General features: G+C 54.3%; 3 protein-coding genes across 5 annotated transcripts in view; 1 reads left to right on the top strand and 2 right to left on the bottom strand.

Annotated features, from left to right (window-relative positions):
• Positions 1 to 1,173, bottom strand: part of LOC310702297 (uncharacterized protein) — a 636,573-nt gene extending 635,400 nt beyond the window's left edge. Inside the window, exon 1 of the transcript XR_014523442.1 lies at positions 1,058 to 1,173. The gene's annotated coding sequence lies outside the window, so the exon portion shown is untranslated. The remainder of the gene's footprint in view (positions 1 to 1,057) is intronic.
• The window catches only part of LOC310702287 (uncharacterized protein), a 213,331-nt gene that overhangs the window by 117,305 nt on the left and 81,670 nt on the right, over positions 1 to 14,356 (top strand). The window lies entirely within an intron of this gene.
• LOC310702292 (uncharacterized protein) overlaps positions 1 to 14,356 on the bottom strand; it is a 90,890-nt gene that overhangs the window by 13,652 nt on the left and 62,882 nt on the right. Inside the window, exon 1 of one of the 3 annotated variants that reach the window (XM_083493705.1) lies at positions 361 to 1,039. The exons of the other annotated variants lie outside the window; for them this stretch is intronic. The gene's annotated coding sequence lies outside the window, so the exon portion shown is untranslated. Of the gene's footprint in view, positions 1 to 360; positions 1,040 to 14,356 lie in introns of those variants that run through there. 3 annotated transcript variants of the gene reach the window in all.

Raw genomic sequence — 14,356 nt, 5'->3', positions numbered from 1 at the left:
AGAGGAGGGACAAGGGACTGACTGGCCGCTTTTGTGGGAGATGGGGGAATTCCCCCACCTCCCGCAAAAGCAGGGAGAAGCGCACAGGCTGCGCGCAGAGCTGGGGGGGGGATTATATTTCCCCCCTTGATTTCCCCCTCTGAAAACTAGGTGTGCCCTATGGTCAGGTGCACCCTATGGAGCGAAAAATACGGTACATCTCCTATTGAAAGTTTTCCATTCCAGGAGAGTTGTGGGTGTGTTAACATCTCAGATGCTGCAGGTGGCGCTATGGGGCTCCCTCAAAATAGAGGAGGTTTGTCCTTCAGAGATCTGTATGGAATTTCAAAACTGATCTCATGATCCAGCAGGGAGCCTTACCAGAGAGGCCACGATCCCAGGATTCTCCTCCTTGACTTCCTTCTGCAGAGCTCTCTGGTCAGGATCCAGCAAAGCCCAGTCCTCCTCTGTGAAAGGAACAGCTACGTCTTCAAAGCCCACTGGACCCTAAGAGAAAAAGGGAGAAGAAAGATGATATTTTTCTACACATTGCTCTGTTCTTTTCTGCCTCTTAATAGCTGCATTGTTTTAATACTATTCTTTTCCTTCATGCTTATTTCAGTATCTTAATGGAACGATTTTGTTGTGTATTTAAATGATGGGGGAGAGACATGTGTTGTTGCATCTGGGACACAGGAAGTGGTCTGGAGATGCAGACGGGCTTTTCTTCTCCCTGTGCTCCCCCCACGTGGGAATGTTCCCCTCTGGCTGCAGCCTCTGTTCCCAAAGGTGACTTATCCCTCCCTCTGAAGGGGGTTTATTTCCTTGACCCAAAGCCCCCTCCCCCAAAAGGAAGGCAGCATCTGGATCCCAAGGAAGAGCAGAGCTGCATATTTCCTGCAAACTGGCCCCCCCCCCCCGGCTTGGCAGAGAGGACAAAGGAGGACCCTCTGCTCCCTGACTTGGGGGTCTCCCCCCACTGTGCATGATTTGAGCAGGGACCCCCATGCCCCCTCCCTGCCCCCCTGGGACCCCCTTCTCCCCATGGCACCCTCAGGGGAAGAGAGAGGAGACTCACCCGAGTCCAGGAGGGGCTTTTGCAAAGGAGAGAGAAGAAGAAAGCAGGGAGGGAGGGGGAGGGGAGGGGGGATTTAGCCATGGAGGACCTTGCCCCCTCCCCTCCCCGTCCTCTCTAGGACCCCAGCTCTGCTCCTCTTAACCCTTGCCAAGCCCAGCCCTCCCTCTCCCCGCTGCTTCTGCGCTTAGGGGCTCCCTCTGCCCCACGGAGCCCCGCTGGGAGCCAGACTCGGCGCCAGGGAGACGGGGCTTCCCCAGGAGTCTCCTCGAGAGCAGGCGCCAGGGAGGAAGAGGAGTCCCAGATCCCCCCAAGGGAGACCCTTCCAAGTCTTCCCTCCAGCTCCCCATCTTCCCTGGGGCAGCCCCACTGAATCGGGGAGACGCCTCCTTCCCTGGGACGTGGAGGCTGGCAGGCCCAGCTGGGCTTCTTCCAGGCTCTGGCGGAGTCAGACTTGGGGGGCCCTTTCCCCCCTCTCAGTCCACCCCCCACACCCAGGGGGCCCCCTCAGCCCTCCTTCTTGGGGGTCTCCCCCACTCCCCCCCTCAGCCCACCCCCCACACCCAGGGGGTCCCCTCAGCCCTCCTTCTTGGGGGTCTCCCTCCGCTCCCCCCTCTCAGTCCGCCCCCCACACCCAGGGGGTCCCCTCAGCCCTTGTTCTTGGGGGTCTCCCTCCGCTCCCCCCTCTCAGTCCGCCCCCCACACCCAGGGGGTCCCCTCAGCCCTCCTTCTTGGGGGTCTCCCCCACTCCCCCCCTCAGCCCACCCCCCACACCCAGGGGGTCCCCTCAGCCCTCCTTCTTGGGGGTCTCCCTCCGCTCCCCCCTCTCAGTCCGCCCCCCACACCCAGGGGGTCCCCTCAGCCCTTGTTCTTGGGGGTCTCCCTCCGCTCCCCCCTCTCAGTCCGCCCCTCACACCCAGGGGGTCCCCTCAGCCCTCCTTCTTGGGGGTCTCCCTCCGCTCCCCCCTCTCAGTCCGCCCCCCACACCCAGGGGGTCCCCTCAGCCCTCCTTCTTGGGGGTCTCCCTCCGCTCCCCCCTCTCAGTCCGCCCCCCACCCCCAGGGGGTCCCCTCAGCCCTCCTTCTTCGGGGTCTCCCTCCGCTCCCCCCTCTCAGTCCGCCCCCCACCCCCAGGGGGTCCCCTCAGCCCTCCTTCTTGGGGGTCTCCCTCCGCTCCCCCCTCTCAGTCCGCCCCCCACACCCAGGAGGTCCCCTCAGCCCTCCTTCTTGGGGATCTCCCTCCGCTCCGCCCCTCAGTCCGCCCCTCACACCCAGGGGGTCCCCTCAGCCCTCCTTCTTGGGGGTCTCCCTCCGCTCCCCCCTCTCAGTCCGCCCCTCACACCCAGGGGGTCCCCTCAGCCCTCCTTCTTGGGGGTCTCCCTCCGCTCCCCCCTCTCAGTCCGCCCCCCACACCCAGGGGGTCCCCTCAGCCCTCCTTCTTGGGGGTCTCCCTCCGCTCCCCCCCTCTCAGTCCGCCCCTCACACCCAGGGGGTCCCCTCAGCCCTCCTTCTTGGGGGTCTCCCTCCGCTCCCCCCTCTCAGTCCGCCCCCCACACCCAGGGGGTCCCCTCAGCCCTCCTTCTTGGGGGTCTCCCTCCGCTCCCCCCTCTCAGTCCGCCCCTCACACCCAGGGGGTCCCCTCAGCCCTCCTTCTTGGGGGTCTCCCTCCACTCCCCCCTCTCAGTCCGCCCCCCACACCCAGGGGGTCCCCTCAGCCCTCCTTCTTGGGGGTCTCCCTCCGCTCCCCCCTCTCAGTCCGCCCCTCACACCCAGGGGGTCCCCTCAGCCCTCCTTCTTGGGGGTCTCCCTCCGCTCCCCCCTCTCAGTCCGCCCCCCACACCCAGGGGGTCCCCTCAGCCCTCCTTCTTGGGGGTCTCCCTCCGCTCCCCCCTCTCAGTCCGCCCCCCACCCCCAGGGGGTCCCCTCAGCCCTCCTTCTTGGGGGTCTCCCTCCGCTCCCCCCTCGCAGTCCGCCCCCCACACCCAGGGGGTCCCCTCAGCCCTCCTTCTTGGGGGTCTCCCTCCGCTCCGCCCCTCAGTCCGCCCCTCACACCCAGGGGGTCCCCTCAGCCCTCCTTCTTGGGGGTCTCCCTCCGCTCCCCCCTCTCAGTCCGCCCCTCACACCCAGGGGGTCCCCTCAGCCCTCCTTCTTGGGGGTCTCCCTCCGCTCCCCCCTCTCAGTCCGCCCCCCACACCCAGGGGGTCCCCTCAGCCCTCCTTCTTGGGGGTCTCCCTCCGCTCCCCCCTCTCAGTCCGCCCCCCACACCCAGGGGGTCCCCTCAGCCCTCCTTCTTGGGGGTCTCCCTCCGCTCCCCCCTCTCAGTCTGCCCCCCACCCCCAGGGGGTCCCCTCAGCCCTCCTTCTTGGGGGTCTCCCTCCGCTCCCCCTCTCAGTCCGCCCCCCACCCCCAGGGGGTCCCCTCAGCCCTCCTTCTTGGGGGTCTCCCTCCACTCCCCCCCACACCCAGGGGGTCCCCTCAGCCCTCCTTCTTGGGGGTCTCCCTCCGCCCCCCACACCCAGGGGGTCCCCTCAGCCCTCCTTCTTGGGGGTCTCCCTCCACTCCCCCCCACACCCAGGGGGTCCCCTCAGCCCTCCTTCTTGGGGGTCTCCCTCCGCCCCCCACACCCAGGGGGTCCCCTCAGCCCTCCTTCTTGGGGGTCTCCCTCCGCTCCCCCCTCTCAGTCCGCCCCCCACACCCAGGGGGTCCCCTCAGCCCTCCTTCTTGGGGGTCTCCCTCCGCTCCCCCCTCTCAGTCCGCCCCCCACCCCCAGGGGGTCCCCTCAGCCCTCCTTCTTGGGGGTCTCCCTCCGCTCCCCCCTCTCAGTCCGCCCCCCACCCCCAGGGGGTCCCCTCAGCCCTCCTTCTTGGGGGTCTCCCTCCGCTCCCCCCTCTCAGTCTGCCCCCCACACCCAGGGGGTCCCCTCAGCCCTCCTTCTTGGGGGTCTCCCTCCGCTCCCCCCTCTCAGTCTGCCCCCCACACCCAGGGGGTCCCCTCAGCCCTCCTTCTTGGGGGTCTCCCTCCGCTCCCCCCTCTCAGTCCGCCCCCCACCCCCAGGGGGTCCCCTCAGCCCTCCTTCTTGGGGGTCTCCCTCCGCTACCCCCTCTCAGTCCGCCCTCCACCCCCAGGGGGTCCCCTCAGCCCTCCTTCTTGGGGGTCTCCCTCCGCTCCCCCCTCTCAGTCCGCCCCCCACACCCAGGGGGTCCCCTCAGCCCTCCTTCTTGGGGGTCTCCCTCCGCTCCCCCCTCTCAGTCCGCCCCCCACACCCAGGGGGTCCCCTCAGCCCTCCTTCTTGGGGGTCTCCCTCTGCTCCCCCCTCTCAGTCCGCCCCCCACACCCAGGGGGTCCCCTCAGCCCTCCTTCTTGGGGGTCTCCCTCTGCTCCCCCCTCTCAGTCCGCCCCCCACACCCAGGGGGTCCCCTCAGCCCTCCTTCTTGGGGGTCTCCCTCCGCCCCCCACACCCAGGGGGTCCCCTCAGCCCTTGTTCTTGGGGGTCTCCCTCCGCTCCCCCCTCTCAGTCCGCCCCCCACACCCAGGGGGTCCCCTCAGCCCTCCTTCTTGGGGGTCTCCCTCCGCTCCCCCCTCTCAGTCCGCCCCTCACACCCAGGGGGTCCCCTCAGCCCTCCTTCTTGGGGGTCTCCCTCCGCTCCCCCCTCTCAGTCCGCCCCCCACACCCAGGGGGTCCCCTCAGCCCTCCTTCTTGGGGGTCTCCCTCCGCTCCCCCCTCTCAGTCCGCCCCCCACCCCCAGGGGGTCCCCTCAGCCCTCCTTCTTGGGGGTCCCCCTCCACTCCCCCCCCTAAGTCCGCCCCCCACACCCAAGGGTCCCCTCAGCCCTCCTTCTTGGGGTCTCCCTCCATTCCCCCCTCTCAGTCCACCCCCCACACCCAGGGGGTCCCCTCAGCCCTCCTTCCTGGGGGTCTCCCTCCGCCCCCCTCTCAGTCCACCCCCCCACACCCAGGGGGTCCCCTCAGCCCTCCTACTTGTGGGTCTCCCTCCGCCCCCCTCTCAGTCCGCCCCCCACACCCAGGGGGTCCCCTCAGCCCTCCTTCTTGTGGGTCTCCCTCCGCTCCCCCTCTCAGTCTGCCCCCCACATCCAGGGGGTCCCCTCAGCCCTCCTTCCTGGGGGTCTCCCTCCGCCCCCCACACCCAGGGGGCCCCTCAATCCTCCTTCTTGTGGGTCTCCCTTCCCTCCCCCCTCTCAGTCCGCCCCCCACACCCAGGGGGTCCCCTCAGCCCTCCTTCTTGGGGGTCTCCCTTCCCTCCCCCCTCTCAGTCCGCCCCCCACACCCAGGGGGTCCCCTCAGCCCTCCTTCTTGGGGGTCTCCCTCCCCCCACCTTCCCCTCCAAGCTCCCCCCTCAGAAAAGGCGCCTTGCCTTTTCCCGCCAAAAGGGCTGGCTCCGCCCCCCGCTGCCTTGGCGGCCAATCAGAGCGAGGCTCCAGCCACCCCAGGGGGGGATTTCTGAAGGACGAAATCCGCTGACTGGCCTGGCTCTGCTGTCCATCACAGGCCCAAACATGGTTGGCCTTGGGCAGCTTCCTTATTTCTATATCTATTTTAAACTCTTAGGGCTTAAAATCATTTGAAATAACTGTGCTGGGTGCCAGAGCCCCCAGAAGCCCCGGGGATAGGAATACAGCGAAGTTATGATGAGGGCCGAGAGGCCTGGCTCCGGGTTCAACCACACAATTTAAATTGAGAATACTTGAGTAATAAAAAGGGAAATAAAAAGTGAATAGAGAACAAAGAAATAAAAAAGGGGGAAGGTATATTACAATATGTCACTATATATGCAGACAACTACAGTTCCATACATGCTTTTCTGGTATATAGGTACAGTGCTTTTTTTCTAAAAATTGTTCAGGGTTACTCTCATTTTGACTCAAGAAAATCACCATTTTATAGTTCCAATTGGGAAAAATAAATACAGTAAATGGACAAAAGAAATCATCTCAAGAACTCAGGAGTCCTATTGTTGTGGATTAATTTAATCTACTTATGCTAATTATGGATATATTGGTTTCCAACCTCAACATTTCCACTTTTCAGGGGTACAAAACTGCTTGATTCTTTTAGTTTATTAACTGGCATTTAAATCCCATTAAATAGACTAAACAAATCCTCCTTAGAGGGCATCTTCTTCTCGCTGAGATTCCCGCATCGCAGGGGGTTGGACTAGATGACCCTCGGGGGTCCCTTCCAATTCTGTGATTCTGTGAGTTGAACTGAACTGGCTGACCCAGAACGGTGGAGTTGGGAACCCCAAAGGTCATCCACTCCAACCCCCTGCGATGTAGGTTGGGGGGTCCGGCAGTGGAGAGACCAGGCTCATCATCCCCCCCCCCAGACACTGGTTCACCTCTCCCCGCTTTGTCCCCCCGGCAGTCCCCTCTGGGGCCCTGTGGGGCGGTCAGGCCTCGGCCACCCCCCCCACCCTGGCTGAGTCGGGATGCCAGCGAGGCGGAATCCTCCTGCGAGATCAACGCTTACGCGCCGCAAGAGTCCCACTTTGTCCCCTGGGCGGAGGGGCTGGCGGGCGGAGGGGGCTGCCCCCGCGCCCTGGAGAGGGGCAAGTGGCTCATCGCCAGCATCCAGGCCCCCGACGCCGAGTTCGGGGTCAGCAGCGTCCTGCACACGGAGGAGGCCCCGCCTTGGAAGCAGCAGGATGGCGTCAGCAGCGTCACCACCACCGCAGGTACCACCTGGCGAGCGGAAGGGGAGCAGCGCAGCCTAGCGGTTAGAGCCCTGCGCCAGCAGCCTGGGAGAGAGGGACCGAGGGCCAGTCGGTGCTCCTCAGGCCGGCCTGCCTGGCAGGGTCAGCGCGGGGGAATGGCAGGGGAAGGGGAGGGAAGCCGCCTTGAGCCCCTGGGAGAAGGCGGGGCAGAAAGGCCATGATGGACTGACTTCCAGATACTACAAATCGCTGAAGGAATGGCTGACTCAACCACTAAGAGAAGTTTGTAATGAGATCCTTGAGGGAAAAAGGGCGCCTGAATCGTGGAAAGAGGCATATATTTCACTCATACCAAAGTCAGAGACTGAAAAGACCCAACTCAAGAACTACCGCCCAATATCACTCCTTAATGTGGATTACAAAATTTTTGCAGACATTTTGGCAAAAAGATTTAAAAGAGTCTTGATGGAGAAGATTCATAAGGACCAAGCAGGTTTTCTCCCTAAAAGACACCTGGCAGACAATGTAAGGAATGTAATAGACATTCTGGAAAAGCTAGAGGTGAATATAAACACTAAAGCAGTATTGATTTTTGTGGACGCGGAGAAAGCCTTTGACAATATTTCTTGGAGTTTTATGAGGAAGAATCTTCATGGGATGGGGGTAGGCCAGGGTTTTGAGAATGGTATGGCTGCAATATATTCTGAACAAAAAGCTAAACTGATTGTAAACAATGTTGTGACTGAGGAACTTAAGATAGGAAAAGGAACACGACAGGGGTGCCCGATTTCCCCATTACTTTTTATTTCAGTTCTGGAGGTGTTGCTGAATATGATAAGAAATGACCAGCAGGTCAAAGGTGTGCAGGTCGGAGCTAAACATTATAAGTTAAGAGCGTTTGCAGATGACCTAGTATTGACTTTGCAAGAGCCAAACACTAGTACGAAAAAGGTTTTAGAAATAATACAACAGTTTGGCCAGGTAGCTGGATTTAAGTTGAACAAGCAAAAAACTAAAGTCTTAGGGAAAAACTTAACAGATATGGAAAAGGAGAAATTTCAAGAGGAAACAGGTTTGACTGTGGTAAAGAAGGTGAAATACCTAGGGGTTTACTTAACATCTAAGAATGTGAATTTGTATAAGGACAACTATGAAAAATGTTGGTCAGAAATTAAAAAAGATCTAGAAATATGGTCAAATTTGAAATTGTCAATGTTAGGCCGAATTGCAGTAATTAAAATGAATGTATTGCCTAGAATGTTATTTTTGTTTCAGACCTTGCAGATTCTTGACAAGATGGAATGTTTTAAGAGGTGGCACAAAGACATTTCGAAATTTGTCTGGCAGGGCAAAAAGCCCCGAATTAAATTTAAGATATTGACAGATGCTAAAGAAAGAGGGGGTTTTGCCCTGCCGGACCTAAAATTGTACTATGAGGCAGCAGCTTTTTGCTGGCTGAAAGAATGGATGCTCCTCGAGAACACGGACATCTTGGATCTGGAAGGTTTTAATAATGCTTTTGGTTGGCATGCATATCTTTGGTATGATAAAGTTAACAGTGCCTTTAAAAATCATATTGTTAGAAAAGCATTGTTTAATGTTTGAATAAGATATAAAGATCTATTGGAAAATAAAACCCCTAGATGGGTGTCACCAGTGGAGGCTAAAGCAGTGAAGAAACTCAATATGGAGGTCGGATGGCCGAAGTATTGGGAAATTTTAGAACAGGATGGAGATAAGTTCAAACTACAAAGTCAGGAGAAATTGAAGCATAAAGTAGAAAATTGGTTCCAATATCGTCAAATAATGGAATTTTTTAAACAGGACAGGAAAATCGGTTTCCAGGTGGAAAAATCAAAATTAGAAACCGAACTGTTAGAACCCAATACTAAGAATTTATCTAGAATGTACAACTTGCTGTTGAAATGGAACACACAGGATGAAACAGTTAAATCGGCTATGATTAAGTGGGCTCAGGATGTTGGACATAACATTATGTCAGCTGACTGGGAATGGTTATGGAACACCGGTATTAAATTTACGGCATGTAATGCCTTAAAGGAAAACATCATGAAAATGGTATACAGGTGGTACATGACCCCAGTCAAGCTGGCAAAAATCTATCATTTGCCTGATAATAAATGTTGGAAGTGTAAAGAGACTGAAGGTACCTTTTATCACCTTTGGTGGACATGCCCGAAGATTAAGGCCTTCTGGGAAATGATCTATAATGAAATGAAAAAGGTACTTAAATGTACCTTTCCTAAAAAACCAGAGGCCTTTCTCTTGGGCATTGTCGGCCAATTGGTGACAAAGAAAGATAGAATTTTTTTTATGTATGCCACAACAGCAGCAAGAATACTCATCGCAAAGTATTGGAAGACACAAGATTTACCCACTGTGGAAGAATGGCAGATGAAAGTGATGGACTATATGACACTGGCCGAGATGACAGGCAGAATCCGTGACCAACGAAAAGAGACGGTGGAAGAAGACTGGAAAAAATTTAAAAGCTATCTTAAGGACTACTATAAACTTAATGAATGCTAAAATGTTGTGGTTTCCAGAAGCAAAAGGGTACAGGGATACAAGGCTAGATTATAAAAGAGGACTAAGATGATAGAGATTGGAAAGTAACAATTGGGAGTTGCTAGTTAAATTATGGACATTGGGATGCAGAGAGGGGGGGGGGTATGGGGAAGTCCAAGAAAAGAGGTTTATGAAAATATGTTTGAAATTATACGTGTATGTTTGTCATTTTTTGTGTTTGTTTGTTTTTCTTAAAAATGTTGTAAAATCAATAAAAATTTTATATAAAAAAAAGAAAGGCCATGATTTAAATGAGGAATGTCCAATGTCATCGGTTCCACCCTCCTGGGGGGCGGGAGATAGGGGGCACCGTGGGGCAAGCGGAAAGCAGAAATCTCTGGATCAAATGCATCTGCTGGGTTGACTACTTGAGGTCAACCGAGCGCAGCGTTTGATTGGCAGAGGCGCCGTCGCTTGACCTCTTCCTCCCGTTGCCGGGAGTCTCAGTTTTGTGGGGGGTTCCGGCTTTGCGGCAGGTTCTTAAATGGCTGGGCCTCATCCTGCCCAGGGCCCGTAGTTTGCCGACCCCTGATTCAGAATCTATTAAGACCATGGCAATATTGACAGTAAAAGCAATTGAGAAACCTCCCCACTACTACCTGACGCCTTTGATTGGCAGAACTGGCACTGGCCAATTGACTCCCCTTTCCCACATTTGCCAGTACAAGAAGTTCAGCTGGGAGAGCCTGAGACTCTTGATTTCAGGGTTCTGGGTTCAAGATTCCTGCCTTGCGGGAGGTTGGACTAGATGACCCTCGGTGTCCCTCCCGGCTCCAAGGCTCTTTGGAACTCCCTGCCTCTTGATACCAACCAGGCGCCTTGGCCAGACTCTCTTTGGTCGCCTGCTAAAAACATCCCTGCCCAGCGGCTCAGAAATGTTGATCTTTAGCTTTCTGCATGCTTTCAAGTATTCCTGTCCATTTCGTTGGGTTTTCTGGTCATTAACCTTTCCCTGCTTCATTTTCCTCCTCGTCGAGTTCTCTTGATTCCTCATTTTTCTATTCTTTTAAAAACATATCTCTGTGCCACTCACTGAGAGGCAGTGTGGTGCAGTGGTGAGAGGGCCAGACTAGGCCCTGGCAGAGATGTGGGTTCAAATCCCCAGTCCCTGGCCATGATGAAGCTCGCAGGGGGGCCGGGGGGGGGGGCAGGATCCAGCCTGCCTACTTCGCAGGGTTCTTGTGGAGCAATTCCTGCAATTGCAACCCCCAGCCAGCTAACGTTTTCTCTCCGAATCGGGTCAGAATCTCATGGATTTCTCTTCTTTCTGCAGTAACGGACTTTGGGCAACCCTGCTCCCGGCTTGGTTTGTTGCCTGTCTCCGGATCCCGTTGAAAGGGCGAAGTGGATCGTAGGCCCCCGGACTCCTGGGTCCCTCCTCTTTCGCTGCCCAGTCTTGCCCCTCCGGCCCCTTGTGGGAAGCCCCCTTCCCCTTCCTTTTTGGGGTCAGGGGTCTGCTTGGCTTCGCATCCTGCAGATTCACAGCTGTGATTTTAAGGAGGGGGCCAGATCTGTGCATAGCAAAAGCCCCCCTTTCTGGCAGCCCCTGCCCCTCCTCACTTCCGTGCTGTGAAATTATTTAAGTGTAGAATTGGGAGGGGGCCCTGAGGGTCATCTAGTCCAACCCCCCGCAGGACAGGAATCGCAACAAAAGCATCTCTGAAATCTGACTGCACATGCTCTGGGAGACTCTTGACGGGGGCCTGTGTTCTCTTTGGGATTGTGGGAGAGAACCTTTTTGGAGTAGGGGACACTGACTTGAGCAAGATTGGCATATCCCAATCTGAGCAGGTGGCAGGATCCGCAGGCCACATTTACAAGCCTGGTGGGCCAGATCCAGCCCGTGGACCGTAGTTGGAAGATGCCTGGTATCCTCCATTTTTGGAGGGCCAGGAAGTGAGTGGTCCCTGCAGCTTCGCCTGCTGGAAAGGGGGCGACATGCAAGAGGCCAGCCTGGCAGGGTTGTTGTGGAAGGAGGAGCTCCTGGGAGGAAAGGAGGTGCCAGGGAAATGCCATTCTGCCAGTAAAGTGCCTCCGTCTCTCACTCCTCCTCCAAACGAGAGCCAGGGGTGTGTATATATATCTATGTAGCTAGGTAGGTAGATGATAGAGATAGATAAACGGCCTCGGTCCAGTATATCTGAAGGAGCGTCTCCACCCCCATTCTTCTGCCTGGACACTGAGGTCCAGCGCCGAGGGCCTTCTGGCGGTTCCCTCATTGCAAGAAGCAAAGCTGCAGGGAACCAGGCAGAGGGCCTTCTCGGTAGTGGCGCCCGCCCTGTGGATGCCAAAGAGATCAACAACTACCAGACTTTTAGAAGACATCTGAAGGGAAGTTCAGGGAAGTTTTTAATGTTTGATGTATTACAGTATTGTAATATTTTTTTGGAAGCCGCCCAGAGTGGCTGGGGAAGCCCAACCAGATGGGCGGGGTATAGATAATAAATTATACTTATTATTATTATTGAGATGTATGTGTGTATAACAGACGGGCACAAAATTTGGCCGCCGGCCCTTCCTCCCGCTCCAAACATAGAAGGACCGGTTGCCCTGACCCAACATGGCCTCTGCTCTTTCTGGCCTCCTGGGCAGCGTCAACTCCGGGACGGCCTCCTCGCTCGGTGAATGGAGGGGCGAAGTCAACTTACACTTGGACTTGGAGGCTGTCAGGGCCTGAAGCGCAGCAGGACAGGCCCAGCTTTTCTCCAGCTCCGCTTGCCCAAATGCAGCTGCTCCCCTTCAGGCCGATGTTCCCCTTCCTAGAAATGGGGGCCTAATGCTTCCCTCGCTCTCTGCTCCCTTCCCTGAGTACTTCCACCATTCAGTGCTTTGGACGCAGCCCCGCTTCCCTGGCGGAACAGCAGGATTCAGGGCACCAGGAATATCTACCCTTGACGAACTCCAGAGGGGAGCTTCTCGCTCCTCCTGTGACAAGATTCCCAAAGGCTGAGGGTAGCTTGAGAGAACTAGCCTCTTTTGAGACAGCACCAATTTCCATTTCTTCTTGATCAAAACCCACAAACGCTCTGCTAGTTTTCCCCCAGAAGGTTTTATAATTATCTATCAGGATGATAAGAATTTTACTAGTGAGCCAAAAAGGATTTTATGTGTTCCATGTCCTCTGTTAGTAGTAGTACAAGGCGCCCAATGACTGATAATCCCTCCTCATTTGTCCAAAAAGGTTGGGAGAAGGAGTCTTCTATCCTTGCTTTAGCATTTCCTGAGGATACACCTGAAATTTGCTTTCACATTAGTTCGTCTACTTGTTTAGCCTGAATAGGGGAGAGACGTGTGTTGTTGCATCTGGGACACAGGAAGTGGTCCGGTTGTGAAGATGCAGACGGGCTTTTCTTCTCCTTGTCCCCCCCCCCCCGTGGGAATGTTCTCGTCTGTCTACATCCTCTGTTCACAAATGTGACTTTTCCCTCAATTTGTAGGGGGTTTATTTTCTTCACCCAAAGCCCCCTCCCCCAAAAGGCAGGCAGCATCTGGATCCCAAGGAAGAACAGCTGCAGTCCTCCTGTAGCCTTATGAGGCATTGCCCTCGGGTGGGAAAAATATTGCGCCCGGGAAAGGGAAAATGGGAGTCAACAGACACCCAAGGAATAGTTTCGGAGAAAAAGTTTTATTTCTACCATCCATGAACTGGTAGAAGGAGCAAGTGTGATAACTCACAAACAAGCACGAGTTCACAGCCATTTCATACACAGCATATATTCCCCTTCCAGTTCCCTCCCCTTTCTCCTCCTCATGAAAAGTTCTGCCCCATGTCTCCTGAGCATGAACAGAAAGTTCCCATCTTGGGACTATTTTGGACTGTTCCCAGGAAAAGGGGGTGAGAAACCAAAGGGGGTTTCAGAGTGTTCAGATATGTCTCATTCTCCTGTAAGAAAGTTGCAATCTGGTTTTAACAAGGCCACTGGCCTTAGAAACAAAAAGGCTTTGAGAAGCAAAGTGGCCAGTGCAGAGTGGCTTCGGGGACATAATTATATCTCTATAGAAACTGCAGAAAGAGACCTACTGGAACGTGGAATTAGAGTCACCAGAGTGCAAAGACTCAGTACAACTCCTGAAAACTGGATTAAGCCAACAAGTAGCTGAAAATTACAGGAATATAGAAAGACTATACAACCCCTCCTGGATTAAAAAAGAAAGATTCTATATTTGATTTTTGTCTACTCCCTCTTATCTTGTTTAACTTTGTCCTGTCTCTCATAACAACTATACTAATATACTAATTCAATTTGAGTATTAAACAATCCAAAAGTTTTTAGAAATGTAAATGGGATTTAACAATTTTGAGTGAATAATTGGAAATAGGCGAACTGAATTAAGATAACGAAAGCTATTATCTAAAACGGGGAAAAACGAAAGAGGATAAAAAGACAGGAAGATAGGAGAACAATTTACATAGCCTAGAGTGTCTCTGGGGGGAGGAGCTCGTGGGAGGAAAGGAGGTGCCAGGGAAATGCCATTCTTTTTTTTAAAAAAAATAATATTTATTAAAGTTTTAAAGGTTGCACAAGAAAAAGAAAAAACACCAAATTAAACAGAAAACAAAACAATACATCACAATAAAAAAGAGCAAAAAAGAAAAATACAAACAATTACAAAAACAGTTAAAACCTTCACATAGCTTATCTTTCATTTGCTTGTTTCCTTGACCTCCTCACACCTCCTTTTTTGTATTCTATTTTTTAAAAAATAATTTTTATTCGTTTTCACAACAAACAAAAGACAACACAACAAACAAAACACACACAACAAAAGCATATAAAATAAAAAATGACTTCCCCATACCTCCCTTTCTCTGCATGCTTATTTTGCGATTCTTTAGCAACCCTTAAGTCCAATTCTCTATTTAATTCTCTTAAAATTTCCTTGAAATAATTATTTACCGCTGTAGTTCTCTTTTTCTTACCCCTTAACATCTTAACAGTCCTCAATTTTACAACAGTTTTTAAGGTAAATTTTGAATTTCTTCCAGTCCTCTTCCACCGCCTCTTTCCTCTGGTCGCAGATTCTGCCGGTCATCTCTGCCAG

Source organism: Podarcis liolepis (assembly GCF_965112155.1).
Source record: "Podarcis liolepis genome assembly, chromosome: 2".
Taxonomy (NCBI): domain Eukaryota; kingdom Metazoa; phylum Chordata; class Lepidosauria; order Squamata; family Lacertidae; genus Podarcis; species Podarcis liolepis.
The sequence above is the reverse complement of the archived record's forward strand: the minus strand, read 5'-3'. Positions and strand labels throughout refer to the sequence as shown.